Here is a 14,726-nt window from a genome sequence, read left to right as displayed (position 1 = left end):
TTTTTTTTATATACGTTTTGTTGGTTGGTTGGTTGATTTGATTTTTATGGCGCAAGAGTATAGTTTTTTTTTTTTTTTTTTTTAATGAAATCTTATTTGTACAGTTGAACATTTTGTAAAAGCACACATATTTCTTTTATGCAACCTAATGCTAGTTTCTTTCTTTCTTTTTTTTTCTTTTGTTTTTCCATAAAATAACACTGAACAGGAATTTAATGAAAATAAAAATTTTATTTGAAAGAAATTGCTGTTTCGGATAGAAACACTTTTTTAATGTGTGAAACGACTAATTCATCAAACACTAAAGGCGTACCATAAAAAAAACCTAATAGTAAAAACCTAATAGTAAACAAAGTAACCATTTTCCCTGCCCCCAAGTATTTTTTTGGGGGGGGGAGGGGGGCTAAGTCATTGGTCTAATATTCTTTTAAATAATTTTCCCCTGCATGCTTACAGCATTGCCAGACTCTTCAGCCATTCCTCTGTCGTTAATTTTTTCAAGTATTTAGAAGCGAAGGGGCTTGGGAATCCTACAATTGAGGAAAATGCTAATTGTTAAACATGGGGAAATATTAAAGAGGGTGAATACTGTATCAGAGTTTAACTCTAAAATTAATTAAAACTTAAAATACATTTTGGAAAATCGTTTAATGATTCATTTATTTTTTTTCTTTCAATGGGAGGGGTTTAACCCCTAAAACCCTCCCCTTGGACACGGCTCTGCTACAAACTGCAAACTCTTTTTTGTATATCTACGTACTGCTCGTTCAGTAGCCGCGCGGTCCCTGTAGCGCAGTGGATAGCGCGTTCGACTTCTAATCCGAAGGTCCCGGGTTCGAATCCCGGCAGGGATTTAGGCAACGGTTGTTTTCCTGGTTTTTTATTTAGAATAAAAATTACTAGAAATAATTCATAACTTAGAGCTGCTAAGAGAGGTTACCACTTGTCGCAACTGAAGGGATTCCATTAGTAGATTAAAAACAGACACAGAGAAGAGTTGAGTGGGCAATGGATAGTTCTTGAAGTATTTTTTGTGTTAGCACTAATGTCATTAGTTTACGGATATATAAAGTCCTTACTAGTTCAGAGAAAAAATGTGATTTGTAGCAAATTATTAGGCTCCAGAAAGATTCCAACATTCTAATTTAGTACAACGATTATTTATTTTATCTTCCTCAAGTACTTTTTCTCAGAAATTAATTTTCTCTATCTCTTAATCAGGTATGAATCACATTAGATAAGATCAAATGAAGAAGTTTACGAAAATGAGTGCTGCTTCGTTTATTAAACTCAATAAAATTTATTGAGAAAACATTTATGTAATTAAAAAGAATATAACACAAAATATGTTGCCAAACTTTTTTTTACACTTAACCAGTAATATTGACCGTATTGTAAGTTTTTTTACTTTAGAAATTTTTTTTTCCAAAACCAGAACTACGGTTGAAGGAAAAGCAAGATAAACGTTTTTTTATTTTTTTAATATTTATATATTACAAATGAAAATTTAAATACAATATCTTAACTAATTTCGCCTATCGATATTTCATTCTCAAAAACCGTCACTGGAGCGCAGTGGATAGCGCGTTGGACTTCTAATCCAAAGGTCCCGGGTTTGAATCCCGGCAGGGATGTTTGAAAGATGTGTTTTAGTGTGCGGAAGATAAACGATTCCGTCTTACACGTCTTTTGCATTTTAAACATTTTTCTACTTGCTGTGAATTTGGAATCAGAGATGAAAAAGGTTTTTGCACGAGCTTGACCTAGGAATGAGAAACTACAGCATCAATTGACACAGTTTCATGTTTTCATACCGTTATTCGATTTTTTGCTTTGTATAAAAGCTACTCAGATACATAACACGACATTAATTTATATTTCTCCATCGGTATCAGTCAGTAATCCTGTAAAAAAATTCAGACTGTGGTCTATAGGTATTTTATCTCTTTGAACGGACACATTATTCAACAGAAATTATACTTATTGCTATGAAACAATCGCGACCAATTATCATTCAAAGTTCTAACCTGCTGTTCAGAATCTTTGAGCATAACTTAAACTTTCTCTACATAAAAAAAGATTCAACATGATGCGAAAAATTTAACCTGTCGGCATTGTGGCTTCCACTCTATTACTTTTTGGCAATAACAGCTACTCCGAGAAACAGGGATTGAATTTTAAGAAGAAATAACAAAATAAGCAATAAAAATGAAGTCTAAGTAAATTGCAAAACGCAAAATATAATTTAAGATCACTTATAATTGCCACGCATGGAAGGAGGATAGACAGTTGAGTTAAAAGCTTTTTTACAATAAACACTAATGCAACAAATAGCTTTTCGATAAAATCGATGTAAACACTTACATTAACGTAGAGATAAAAATCAGTACTTTACAATGTTTTTTTCAGCTTCGGATCTTAAATTGAAACAAAAACATTTTTCTATGACGAAAGATGGTGCTTTTCGGTAAGTAGCTAAAACTTCTGTGAAGCGTACGTAATTTAACCCGACTAACCACATCGCAGTTTTTTTCTTCTTAACGTCAACTTCATCATTTATATATCTACAAACTGCAAACTCTTTTTTGTATATCTGCGTACTGCTCGAACAGTAACCGCGCGGTCCCTGTAGCGCAGTGGATAGCGCGTTGGACTTCTGATCCAAAGGTCCCGCGTTCGAATCCCGGCAGGGATGTTTGAAAGATGTGTTTTAGTGTGCGGAAGATAAACGATTCCGTCTTACACTTCTTTTGCATTTTGAACATTTTTCTACTTGCTGTGAATTTGGAATCAGAGATGAAAAAGGTTTTTGCACGAGTTTGACCTAGGAATGAGAAACTACAGCATCAATTGACACAGTTTCATGTTTTCATACCGTTATTCGATTTTTTGCTATGTATAAAAGCTACTCAGATACATAACACAACATTAATTTATATTTCTCGATCGGTTTCAGTCAGTAATCCTGTAAACAATTTCAGACTGTGGTCTATAGGTATTTTTTCTCTTTAAACGGACACATTATTAAGTAGAAATTATACTTATTGCTATGAAATCATCGCGACCAATTATCATTCAAAGTTCTAACCGACCGTTCAGAATCTTTGAGCATAACTTAAACTTTCTCTACATAAAAAAAGATTCAACATGATACGAAAAATTTAACCTGTCGGCATTGTGGCTTCCACTGTATTACTTTTTGGCAATAACAGCTACTCCGAAACAGGGATTGAATTTTAAGAAATAACAAAATAAGCAATAAAAATGAAGTCTAAGTAAATTGCAAAACGCAAAATATAATTTAAGATCACTTACAATTGCCACGCATGTATGGAGGATAGAGAGTTGAGTTAAAAGCTTTTTTACAATAAACACTCATGCAACAAATAGCTTTTCGATAAAATCGATGTAAACACTTACATTGACGTAGAGACAAAAATCAGTACTTTATAATATTTTTTTCAGCTTCGGATCTTAAATTGAAACCAAAACATTTTTCTATGACGAAAGATGATGCTTTTCAGTAAGCAGCTAAAACTTCTGTGAAGCGTACGTAATTTAACCCGACTAACCACATCGCAGTTTTTTTCTTCTTAACGTCAACAACTTCATCATTTATATATCTACAAACTGCAAACTCTTTTTTGTATATCTATGTACTGCTCGTACAATAACCGCGCGGTCCCTGTAGCGCAGTGGATAGCGCGTTGGACTTCTAATCCAAAGGTCCCGGGTTCGAGTCCCGGTAGGGATGTAGGCCACGGTTGTTTTCCTGGTTTTTCCTTTAGAATATAAATTACTAGAAATAATTCATAATTTAGAGCTGCTAAGAGAGGTTACCACTTCTTACAACTGAAAGGATACCTTTAGTACATTAAAAACACACAGAGAAGAGTTGAGTGGGCAATGGATAGTTCTTAAAGAATTTTTTGTGTTAGCACTAATTTCGTTAGTTTTGGGATATATAAAGTCCTTACTAGTTGAGGGAAAAAATGTGATTTGTAGCACATTATTAGGCTCCAGAAAGATTCCAACATTTTAATTTAGTACAACGATTAATAATTTTATCTTCTTTAAGTACTTTTTCTCAGAAATAAATTTTCTCTATCTCTTAGTCAGGTATGAATCACATTAGATAAGATCAAATGAAGAAGTTTACGAAAATGAGTGCTGCTTCGTTTGTGAAACTCAATAAAATTTATTGAGAAAACATTAACGTAAGTAAAAAAAATATAACACAAAACATATTGCCAACGTTTTTTGACATTTTAACAGTAATATTGCTCGTATTGTGAGATTTTTTACTTCAGAAAATATTTTTTCCCAAACCAGAACTACGGTTGAAGGAAAAGCAAGATAAACGTTTTTTTATTTTTTTAATATTTTTATATTACAAAAGAAAATTTAAATACAATATCTTAACTAATTTCGCCTATCGTTTTTTCATTCTCAAAAACCGTCCCTGTAGCGCAGTGGATAGCGCGTTGGACTTCTAATCCAAAGGTCCCGGGTTCGAATCCCGGCATTGATGTTTGAAAGATGTATTTTAGTGTGCGGAATATAAACGATTCCCTCTTACACTTCTTTTGCATTTTGAACATTTTTCTACTTGCTGTGAATTTGGAATCAGAGATGAAAAAGGTTTTTGCACGAGCTTGACCTAAGAATGAGAAACTACAGCATCAATTGACACAGTTTCATGTTTTCATACCGTTATTCGATTTTTTGCTATGTATAAAAGCTACTCAGATACATAACACAACATTAATTTATATTTCTCGCTCGGTTTCAGTCAGTAATTCTGTAAAAAATTTCACTGTGGTCTATAGATATTTTATCTCTCTAAACGACACATTATTCAGCAGAAATTATACTTATTGCTATGAAATCATCGCAAACAATTATCATTCAAAGTTCAAACCGGCCGTTCAGAATCTTTGAGCATAACTTATACTTTCTCTACATAAAAAAAGATAAAACATGATGCGAAAAATTTAACCTGTCGGCATTGTGGCTTCCACTGTATTACTTTTTGGCATTAATAGCTACTCCGAGAAACAGGGATTGAATTTTATGAAGAAATAACAATAAAAGCCTTAAAAATGAAGTCTAAGTAAATTGCAAAACGCAAAATATAATTTAAGATCACTTACAAATGCCACGCATGGAGGGAGGATAGACAGTTGTGTTTTAAAAGCTTTTTTACAATAAACACTAATGCAACAAATAGCTTTTCGATAAAATCGATGTAAACACTTACATTAACGTAGAGATAAAAATCAGTACTTTACAATGTTTTTTTCAGCTTCGGATCTTAAATTGAAACCAAAACATTTTTCTATGACGAAAGATGATGCTTTTCGGTAAGTAGCTAAAACTTCTGTGAAGCGTACGTAATTTAACCCGACTAACCACATCGCAGTTTTTTTCTTCTTAACGTCAACAACTTCATCATTTATATATCTACAAACTGCAAACTCATTTTTTGTATATCTACGTACTGCTTGTCCAATAACCGCGCGGTACCTGTAGCGCAGTGGATAGCGCGTTGGACTTCTAATCCAAAGGTCCCGGGTTTAATTCCCGGCAAGGATGCAGACCACGGTTGTTTTCCTGGTTTTTTATTTAGAATATAAATTAATAGAAATAATTCATAACTTAGAGCTGCTAAGAGAGATTAGCACTTCTTGCAACTGAAAGGATACCTTTAGTACATTAAAAACAGACACAGAGAAGAGTTGAGTGGGCAATGGATAGTTCTTAAAGTATTTTTTGTGTTAGCACTAATTTCGTTAGTTTAGGGATATATAAAGTCCTTACTAGTTAAGGAAAAAAATGTGATTTGTAACAAATTATTAGGCTCCAGAAAGATTCCAACATTCTAATTTAGTACAACGATTAATAATTTTAACTTCTTTAAGTGCTTTTTCTCAGAAATAAATTTTCTCTATCTCTTAGTCAGGTATGAATCACATTAGATAAGATCAAATGAAGAAGTTTTCGAAAATGAGTGCTGCTTCGTTTGTCAAACTCAATAAAATTTATTGAGAAAACATTTACGTAAGTAAAAGAAATATAACACAAAACATGTTGCCAACGTTTTTTGACACTTGAACAGTAAAATTGCTATTATTGTGAGTTGTTTTACTTCAGAAAATATTTTTTTCCAGAACCAGAACTACGGTTGAAGGAAAAGCAAGATAAACGTTTTTTTATTTTTTTAATATTTTTATATTACAAAAGAAAATTTAAATACAATATCTTAACTAATTTCGCCTATCGTTTTTTCATTCCCAAAAACCGTCCCTGTAGCGCAGTGGATAGCGCGTTGGACTTCTAATCCAATGTTCCCGGGTTCGAATCCCGGCAGGGATTTAGGCAACGATTGTTTTCCTGGTTTTTTATTTAGAACTAGCCGCCTGCGGCGACCAGCCGGTCCGCTTTCTTACGCCATTCGCCTTTCTATGCAAGCAGCCACCTACGGTGGCTGGTTGGCTAACTTGTCATTTAAATTTTTACTTCAAGTTTGCCGCCTTCGGTGGCTGTTTAAATAAATTTGGCAGCAGTATTAATCATATATCTCTATTTTTTGTTGTGCCATTCACATTTTTACGCCAAGATTGCCGCCTCCGGCGGCTATCTACCTTTACGATCTTTCTCTAAATTTTCTTATCCATCTCTATTTATTTTAACCTCCCCTCCCATTTCCTAATAAAAACAAAGATCACTCAAAAAACCCATCTTTTTTTTTTATTTAAGTAGAGCAAAAAAAAAAAAGTTATCTTCAAAATTCCCCATAGTGTTTAAAAAGTAGCGTTTGACAAAGCAAAAAAAATCTGTTATTATTGAATTAAATGTGCATAACTATGAAATGTAACGTAATATAGATGCAGCAAAACGTTCCAGCTTGGAGGGGGGGGAATGGAAAAAGGTCCCGGGTTCGAATCCCGGCAGGGATGTTTGAAAGATGTGTTTTAGTGTGCGGAAGATAAACGATTCCGTCTTACACGTCTTTTGCATTTTAAACATTTTTCTACTTGCTGTGAATTTGGAATCAGAGATGAAAAAGGTTTTTGCACGAGCTTGACCTAGGAATGAGAAACTACAGCATCAATTGACACAGTTTCATGTTTTCATACCGTTATTCGATTTTTTGCTTTGTATAAAAGCTACTCAGATACATAACACAACATTAATTTATAGTTCTCCATCGGTATCAGTCAGTAATCCTGTAAAAAATTTCAGACTGTGGTCTATAGGTATTTTATCTCTTTAAACGGACACATTATTCAACAGAAATTATACTTATTGCTATGAAACAATCGCGACCAATTATCATTCAAAGTTCTAACCTGCTGTTCAGAATCTTTGAGCATAACTTAAACTTTCTCTACATAAAAAAAGATTCAACATGATGCGAAAAATTTAACCTGTCGGCATTGTGGCTTCCACTCTATTGCTTTTTGGCAATAACAGCTACTCCGAGAAACAGGGATTGAATTTTAAGAAGAAATAACAAAATAAGCAATAAAAATGAAGTCTAAGTAAATTGCAAAACGCAAAATATAATTTAAGATCACTTACAATTGCCACGCATGGAAGGAGGATAGACAGTTGAGTTAAAAGCTTTTTTACAATAAACACTAATGCAACAAATAGCTTTTCGATAAAATCGATGTAAACACTTACAATAACGTAGAGATAAAAATCAGTACTTTACAATGTTTTTTTCAGCTTCGGATCTTAAATTGAAACAAAAACATTTTTCTATGACGAAAGATGATGCTTTTCGGTAAGTAGCTAAAACTTCTGTGAAGCGTACGTAATTTAACCCGACTAACCACATCGCAGTTTTTTTCTTCTTAACGTCAACAACTTCATCATTTATATATCTACAAACTGCAAACTCTTTTTTGTATATCTGCGTACTGCTCGAACAGTAACCGCGCGGTCCCTGTAGCGCAGTGGATAGCGCGTTGGGCTTCTAATCCAAAGGTCTCGGGTTCGAGTCCCGGCAGGGATGTAGGCCACGGTTGTTTTCCTGGTTTTTCCTTTAGAATATAAATTACTAGAAATAATTCATAATTTAGAGCTGCTAAGAGAGGTTACCACTTCTTACAACTGAAAGGATACCTTTAGTGCATTAAAAACACACAGAGAAGAGTTGAGTGGGCAATGGATAGTTCTTAAAGAATTTTTTGTGTTAGCAATGATTTCGTTAGTTTAGGGATATATAAAGTCCTTACTAGTTGAGGAAAAAAATGTGATTTGTAGCAAATTATTAGGCTCCAGAAAGATTCCAACATTTTAATTTAGTACAACGATTAATAATTTTACCTTCTTTAAGTACTTTTTCTCAGAAATAAATTTTCTCTATCTCTTAGTCAGGTATGAATCACATTAGATAAGATCAAATGAAGAAGTTTACGAAAATGAGTGCTGCTTCGTTTGTTAAATTCAACAAAATTTATTGAGAAAACATTTACGTAATTAAAAAGAATATAACACAAAACATGATGCCAAACTTTTTTTTTCATTTGAACAGTAATGTTGATCGTAATGTAAGTTTTTTTACTTTAGAAAATATTTTTTCCAATTTCAGAACTACGGTTGAAGGAAAAGCAACAGAAAAGTTTTTTTATTTTTTTAATATTTTTATATTACAAATGAAAATTAAAACACAATATATTAACTAATTGCGCCTATCGTTTTTTCATTCTCAAAAACCGTCCCTGTCGCGCAGTGGATAGCGCGTTGGACTTCTAATCCAAAGGTCCCGGGTTCGAATCCCGGCAGGGATGTTTGAAAGATGTATTTTAGTGTTCGGAATATAAACGATTCCGTCTTACACTTCTTTTGCATTTTGAACATTTTTCTACTTGCTGTGAATTAGGAATCAGAGATGAAAAAGGTTTTTCCACGAGCTTGACCTAAGAATGAGAAACTACAGCATCATTTGATACAGTTTCATGTTTTCATACAGTTGTTCGATTTTTTGCTATGTATAAAAGCTACTCAGATACATAACACAACATTAATTTATATTTCTCGCTCGGTTTCAGTTAGTAATCCTGTAAGATATTTCAGACTGTGGTCTATAGGTATTTTATCTCTCTAAACGACACGTTATTCAGCAGAAATTATACTTATTGCTATGAAATCATCGCAAACAATTATCATTCAAAGTTCTAACCGACCGTTCAGAATCTTTGAGCATAACTTAAACTTTCTCTACATAAAAAAAGATTCAACATGATACGAAAAATTTAACCTGTCGGCATTGTGGCTTCCACTGTATTACTTTTTGGCAATAACAGCTACTCCGAAAAACAGGGATTGAATTTTAAGAAATAACAAAATAAGCAATAAAAATGAAGTCTAAGTAAATTGCAAAACGCAAAATATAATTTAAGATCACTTACAATTGCCACGCATGTAGGGAGGATAGAGAGTTGAGTTAAAAGCTTTTTTACAATAAACACTCATGCAACAAATAGCTTTTCGATAAAATCGATGTAAACACTTACATTGACGTAGAGACAAAAATCAGTACTTTATAATATTTTTTTCAGCTTCGGATCTTAAATTGAAACCAAAACATTTTTCTATGACGAAAGATGATGCTTTTCAGTAAGCAGCTAAAACTTCTGTGAAGCGTACGTAATTTAACCCGACTATTCACATCGCAGTTTTTTTCTTCTTAACGTCAACAACTTCATCATTTATATATCTACAAACTGCAAACTCTTTTTTGTATATCTATGTACTGCTCGTACAGTAACCGCGCGGTCCCTGTAGCGCAGTGGATAGCGCGTTGGACTTCTAATCCAAAGGTCCCGGGTTCGAGTCCCGGCAGGGATGTAGGCCACGGTTGTTTTCCTGGTTTTTCATTTAGATTATAAATTACTAGAAATAATTCATAATTTAGAGCTGCTAAGAGAGGTTACCACTTCTTACAACTGAAAGGATACCTTTAGTACATTAAAAACACACAGAGAAGAGTTGAGTGGGCAATGGATAGTTCTTAAAGAATTTTTTGTGTTAGCACTAATTTCGTTAGTTTAGGGATATACAAAGTCCTTTCTAGTTGAGGAAAAAAATGATTTGTAGCAAATTATTAGGCTCCAGAAAGATTCCAACATTTTAATTTAGTACAACGATTAATAATTTTATCTTCTTTAAGTACTTTTTCTCAGAAATAAATTTTCTCTATCTCTTAGTCAGGTATGAATCACATTAGATAAGATCAAATGAAGAAGTTTACGAAAATGAGTGCTGCTTCGTTTGTTAAACTCAATAAAATTTATTGAGAAAACATTTACGTAAGTAAAAAAAATATAACACAAAACATATTGCCAACGTTTTTTGACATTTTAACAGTAATATTGCTCGTATTGTGAGATTTTTTACTTCAGAAAATATTTTTTCCAAAACCAGAACTACGGTTGAAGGAAAAGCAAGATAAACGTTTTTTTATTTTTTTAATATTTTTATATTACAAAAGAAAATTTATATACAATATCTTAACTAATTTCGCCTATCGTTTTTTCATTCTCAAAAACCGTCCCTGTAGCGCAGTGGATAGCGCGTTGGACTTCTAATCGAAAGGTCCCGGGTTCGAATCCCGGCAGGGATGTTTGAAAGATGTATTTTAGTGTGCGGAATATAAACGATTCCGTCTTACACTTCTTTTGCATTTTGAACATTTTTCTACTTGCTGTGAATTAGGAATCAGAGATGAAAAAGGTTTTTGCACGAGCTTGACCTAAGAATGAGAAACTACAGCATCAATTGACACAGTTTCATGTTTTCATACCGTTATTCGATTTTTTGCTATGTATAAAAGCTACTCAGATACATAACACAACATTAATTTATATTTCTCGCTCGGTTTCAGTCAGTAATCCTGTAAGATATTTCAGACTGTGGTCTATAGGTATTTTACCGCTTTCAACGGACACATTATTCAGCAGAAATTATACTTATTGCTATGAAATCATCGCAAACAATTATCATTCAAAGTTCAAACCGGCCGTTCAGAATCTTTGAGCATAACTTATACTTTCTCTAGATATAAAAAGATAAAACATGATGCGAAAAATTTAACCTGTCGGCATTGTGGCTTCCACTGTATTACTTTTTGGCATTAATAGCTACTCCGAGAAACAGGGATTGAATTTTATGAAGAAATAACAATAAAAGCCTTAAAAATGAAGTCTAAGTAAATTGCAAAACGCAAAATATAATTTAAGATCACTTACAAATGCCACGCATGGAGGGAGGATAGACAGTTGAGTTTTAAAAGCTTTTTTACAATAAACACTAATGCAACAAATAGCTTTTCGATAAAATCGATGTAAACACTTACATTGACGTAGAGACAAAAATCAGTACTTTATAATATTTTTTTCAGCTTCGGATCTTAAATTGAAACCAAAACATTTTTCTATGACGAAAGATGATGCTTTTCAGTAAGCAGATAAAACTTCTGTGAAGCGTCCGTAATTTAACCCGACTAACCACATCGCAGTTTTTTTCTTCTTAACGTCAACAACTTCATCATTTATATGTCTACCAACTGCAAACTCTTTTTTGTATATCTATGTACTGCTCGTACAGTAACCGCGCGGTCCCTGTAGCTCAGTGGATAGCGCGTTGGACCTCTAATCCAAAGGTGCCGTGTTCGAGTCCCGGCAGGGATGTAGGCCACGGTTGTTTTCCTGGTTTTTCATTTAGAATATAAATTACTAGAAATAATTCATAATTTAGAGCTGCTAAGAGAGGTTACCACTTCTTACAACTGAAAGGATACCTTTAGTACATTAAAAACACACAGAGAAGAGTTGAGTGGGCAATGGATAGTTCTTAAAGAATTTTTTGTGTTAGCACTAATTTCGTTAGTTTAGGGATATATAAAGTCCTTACTAGTTGAGGAAAAAAATGTGATTTGTAGCAAATTATTAGGCTCCAGAAAGATTCCAACATTTTAATTTAGTACAACGATTAATAATTTTATCTTCTTTAAGTACTTTTTCTCAGAAATAAATTTTCTCTATCTCTTAGTCAGGTATGAATCACATTAGATAAGATCAAATGAAGAAGTTTACGAAAATGAGTGCTGCTTCGTTTGTTAAATTCAACAAAATTTATTGAGAAAACATTTACGTAATGAAAAAGAATATAACACAAAACATGTTGCCAAACTTTTTTTTCACTTGAACAGTAATGTTGATCGTAATGTAAGTTTTTTTACTTTAGAAAATATTTTTTCCAAATTCAGAACTACGGTTGAAGGAAAAGCAACAGAAAAGTTTTTTTTATTTTTTTAATATTTTTATATTACAAATGAAAATTAAAACACAATATATTAACTAATTGCGCCTATCGTTTTTTCATTCTCAAAAACCGTCCCTGTCGCGCAGTGGATAGCGCGTTGGACTTCTAATCCAAATGTCCCGCGTTCGAATCCCGGCAGGGATGTTTGAAAGACGTGTTTTAGTGTGCGGAAGATAAACGATTCCGTCTTACACTTCATTTGCATTTTGAACATTTTTCTACTTGCTGTGAATTTGGAATCACGGATGAAAAAAGTTTTTGCACGAGTTTGACCTAGGAATGAGAAACTACAGCATCAATTGACACAGTTTCATGTTTTCATACCGTTATTCGATTTTTTGCTATGTATAAAAGCTACTCAGATACATAACACAACATTAATTTATATTTCTCGCTCGGTTTCAGTCAGTAATCCTGTAAAAAATTTCAGACTGTGGTCTATAGGTATTTTATCTCTTTCAACGGGCACATTATTCAGCAGAAATTGTACTTATTGCTATGAAATTATCGCGACCAATTATCATTCAAAATTCTAACCGGCCATTCAGAATCTTTGAGCATAACTTATACTTTCTCTACATAAAAAAAGATTCAACATGATGCGAAAAATTTAACCTGTCGGCATTGTGGCTTCCACTGTATTACTTTTTGGCATTAACAGCTACTCCGAGAAACAGGAATTGAATTTTATGAAGAAATAACAATAAAAGCCATAAAAATGAAGTCTAAGTAAATTGCAAAACGCAAAATATAATTTAAGATCACTTACAAATGCCACGCATGTAGGGAGGATAGACAGCTGAGTTGAAAGCTTTTTTACAATAAACACTCATGCAACAAATAGCTTTTCGATAAAATCGATGTAAACACTTACATTGACGTAGAGATAAAAATCAGTACTTTGCAATGTTTTTTTAAGCTTCGGATCTTAAATAGAAACCAAAACATTTTTCTATGACGAAAGATGATTCTTTTCGGTAAGTAGCTAAAACTTCTGTGAAGCGTACTTAATTTAACCCGACTAACCACATCGCAGTTTTTTTCTTCTTAGCGTCAACAACTTCATCATTTATATATCTACAAACTGTAAACTCTTTTCTGTATATCTATGTACTGCTCGTACAGTAACCGCGCGGTCCCTTTAGCGCAGTGGATAGCGCGTTGGACTTCTAATCCAATGTTCCCGGGTTCGAATCCCGGCAGGGATTTAGGCAACGGTTGTTTTCCTGGTTTTTTATTTAGAACTAGCCGCCTGCGGCGACCAGCCGGTCCGCTTTCTTACGCCATTCGCCTTTCTATGCAAGCAGCCACCTACGGTGGCTGGTTGGCTAACTTGTCATTTAAATTTTTACTTCAAGTTTGCCGCCTTCGGTGGCTGTTAAAATAAATTTGGCAGCAGTATTAATCATATATCTCTATTTTTTGTTGTGCCATTCACATTTTTACGCCAAGATTGCCGCCTCCGGCGGCTATCTACCTTTACGATCTTTCTCTAAATTTTCTTATCCATCTCTATTTATTTTAACCTCCCCTCCCATTTCCTAATAAAAACAAAGATCACTCAAAAAAACCCATCTTTTTTTTATTTAAGTAGAGCAAAAAAAAAAAAGTTATCTTCAAAATTCCCCATAGTGTGCAAAAAGTAGCCTCCTGAAAGAGCATGCTTAAAAACATAGGATCTGACCATTTTTTAAATAACTTGATTAAGTTTAATATTTAAAATAAAATGTTTTAATCTGTGCGCTTTCATTGTTTACGCTTCTGCCGATGACATCACAAATTATGAAATGCCATTCACTGATACCACTCACAGAGCACAATATTCAATTAGTTTCTTTACTCACATGTGTTGGCAACGATATGATTGATAGTAAGCGTAGAATGCAATATGTAATTCGCTTCTTGATCATCATAACGTAGAAACGCGGTAGACAGATGTGCCAAAGTACATCATTTGTGACGTCATAAATACCACGCCTTATTTTCAAAAGCGGACATATAAAAAATTAATTAAAAACTAAGCGTCGGGAAAATTAAAGTTTTTTCTAGCTCCATGTTATTTTGATTTATTTTTCGATTATTCTATGAATTTCAGTGACTAAAAGTAGTACTTTGAATGAAGGGAACAACCCAATTGATTAAAGTTTGCTGAACGAGGTTACAATCAATAGTGTTTTATAATTAAGTTTGAATTCATATCATCCCACAAGATGTAGGTAAGCAGGGGGGGAGTGATCTTAAGCCAGAGTTAACGTCCTCCTCCTTCTCTTGCCTGTAAACCCTCGAAATTGTGCGTCTTCCCTTTTTTTTTTTTTTTTTTTTTTTTTTTTTGAGCAATCACGATTGCTTATTGTTCTCATTTGACATTTTTTGATGTTGTGGTTCCTTTT

The 14,726-nt window shown here is 33.5% G+C and overlaps 14 non-coding genes across 14 annotated transcripts; all 14 read left to right on the top strand.

Moving 5' to 3' along the window:
* Nucleotides 1-781: 781 nt before the first annotated feature.
* Nucleotides 782-854, top strand: Trnar-ucu (transfer RNA arginine (anticodon UCU)). Its single transcript has one exon. It is a non-coding gene; the product is annotated as a tRNA-Arg (tRNA).
* Nucleotides 855-1,561: 707 nt separating this feature from the next.
* Trnar-ucu (transfer RNA arginine (anticodon UCU)) lies at nt 1,562-1,634 on the top strand. Its single transcript has one exon. It is a non-coding gene; the product is annotated as a tRNA-Arg (tRNA).
* Nucleotides 1,635-2,622: 988 nt separating this feature from the next.
* Nucleotides 2,623-2,695, top strand: Trnar-ucu (transfer RNA arginine (anticodon UCU)). Its single transcript has one exon. It is a non-coding gene; the product is annotated as a tRNA-Arg (tRNA).
* A 986-nt stretch (nt 2,696-3,681) lies between these two features.
* Trnar-ucu (transfer RNA arginine (anticodon UCU)) lies at nt 3,682-3,754 on the top strand. Its single transcript has one exon. It is a non-coding gene; the product is annotated as a tRNA-Arg (tRNA).
* A 704-nt stretch (nt 3,755-4,458) lies between these two features.
* On the top strand, nt 4,459-4,531 carry Trnar-ucu (transfer RNA arginine (anticodon UCU)). Its single transcript has one exon. It is a non-coding gene; the product is annotated as a tRNA-Arg (tRNA).
* Nucleotides 4,532-5,522: 991 nt separating this feature from the next.
* Nucleotides 5,523-5,595, top strand: Trnar-ucu (transfer RNA arginine (anticodon UCU)). Its single transcript has one exon. It is a non-coding gene; the product is annotated as a tRNA-Arg (tRNA).
* Nucleotides 5,596-6,302: 707 nt separating this feature from the next.
* Nucleotides 6,303-6,375, top strand: Trnar-ucu (transfer RNA arginine (anticodon UCU)). Its single transcript has one exon. It is a non-coding gene; the product is annotated as a tRNA-Arg (tRNA).
* A 1,575-nt stretch (nt 6,376-7,950) lies between these two features.
* Trnar-ucu (transfer RNA arginine (anticodon UCU)) lies at nt 7,951-8,023 on the top strand. The gene has a single exon. It is a non-coding gene; the product is annotated as a tRNA-Arg (tRNA).
* Nucleotides 8,024-8,728: 705 nt separating this feature from the next.
* Trnar-ucu (transfer RNA arginine (anticodon UCU)) lies at nt 8,729-8,801 on the top strand. The gene has a single exon. It is a non-coding gene; the product is annotated as a tRNA-Arg (tRNA).
* A 987-nt stretch (nt 8,802-9,788) lies between these two features.
* On the top strand, nt 9,789-9,861 carry Trnar-ucu (transfer RNA arginine (anticodon UCU)). Its single transcript has one exon. It is a non-coding gene; the product is annotated as a tRNA-Arg (tRNA).
* A 702-nt stretch (nt 9,862-10,563) lies between these two features.
* On the top strand, nt 10,564-10,636 carry Trnar-ucu (transfer RNA arginine (anticodon UCU)). Its single transcript has one exon. It is a non-coding gene; the product is annotated as a tRNA-Arg (tRNA).
* Nucleotides 10,637-11,629: 993 nt separating this feature from the next.
* Trnar-ucu (transfer RNA arginine (anticodon UCU)) lies at nt 11,630-11,702 on the top strand. The gene has a single exon. It is a non-coding gene; the product is annotated as a tRNA-Arg (tRNA).
* A 705-nt stretch (nt 11,703-12,407) lies between these two features.
* On the top strand, nt 12,408-12,480 carry Trnar-ucu (transfer RNA arginine (anticodon UCU)). The gene has a single exon. It is a non-coding gene; the product is annotated as a tRNA-Arg (tRNA).
* Nucleotides 12,481-13,471: 991 nt separating this feature from the next.
* On the top strand, nt 13,472-13,544 carry Trnar-ucu (transfer RNA arginine (anticodon UCU)). Its single transcript has one exon. It is a non-coding gene; the product is annotated as a tRNA-Arg (tRNA).
* The last annotated feature ends 1,182 nt before the right edge of the window (nt 13,545-14,726 follow it).

This window comes from Uloborus diversus, chromosome 1, assembly GCF_026930045.1.
Source record: "Uloborus diversus isolate 005 chromosome 1, Udiv.v.3.1, whole genome shotgun sequence".
Classification (NCBI taxonomy): Eukaryota; Metazoa; Arthropoda; class Arachnida; order Araneae; family Uloboridae; genus Uloborus; species Uloborus diversus.
The sequence above is the reverse complement of the archived record's forward strand: the minus strand, read 5'-3'. Positions and strand labels throughout refer to the sequence as shown.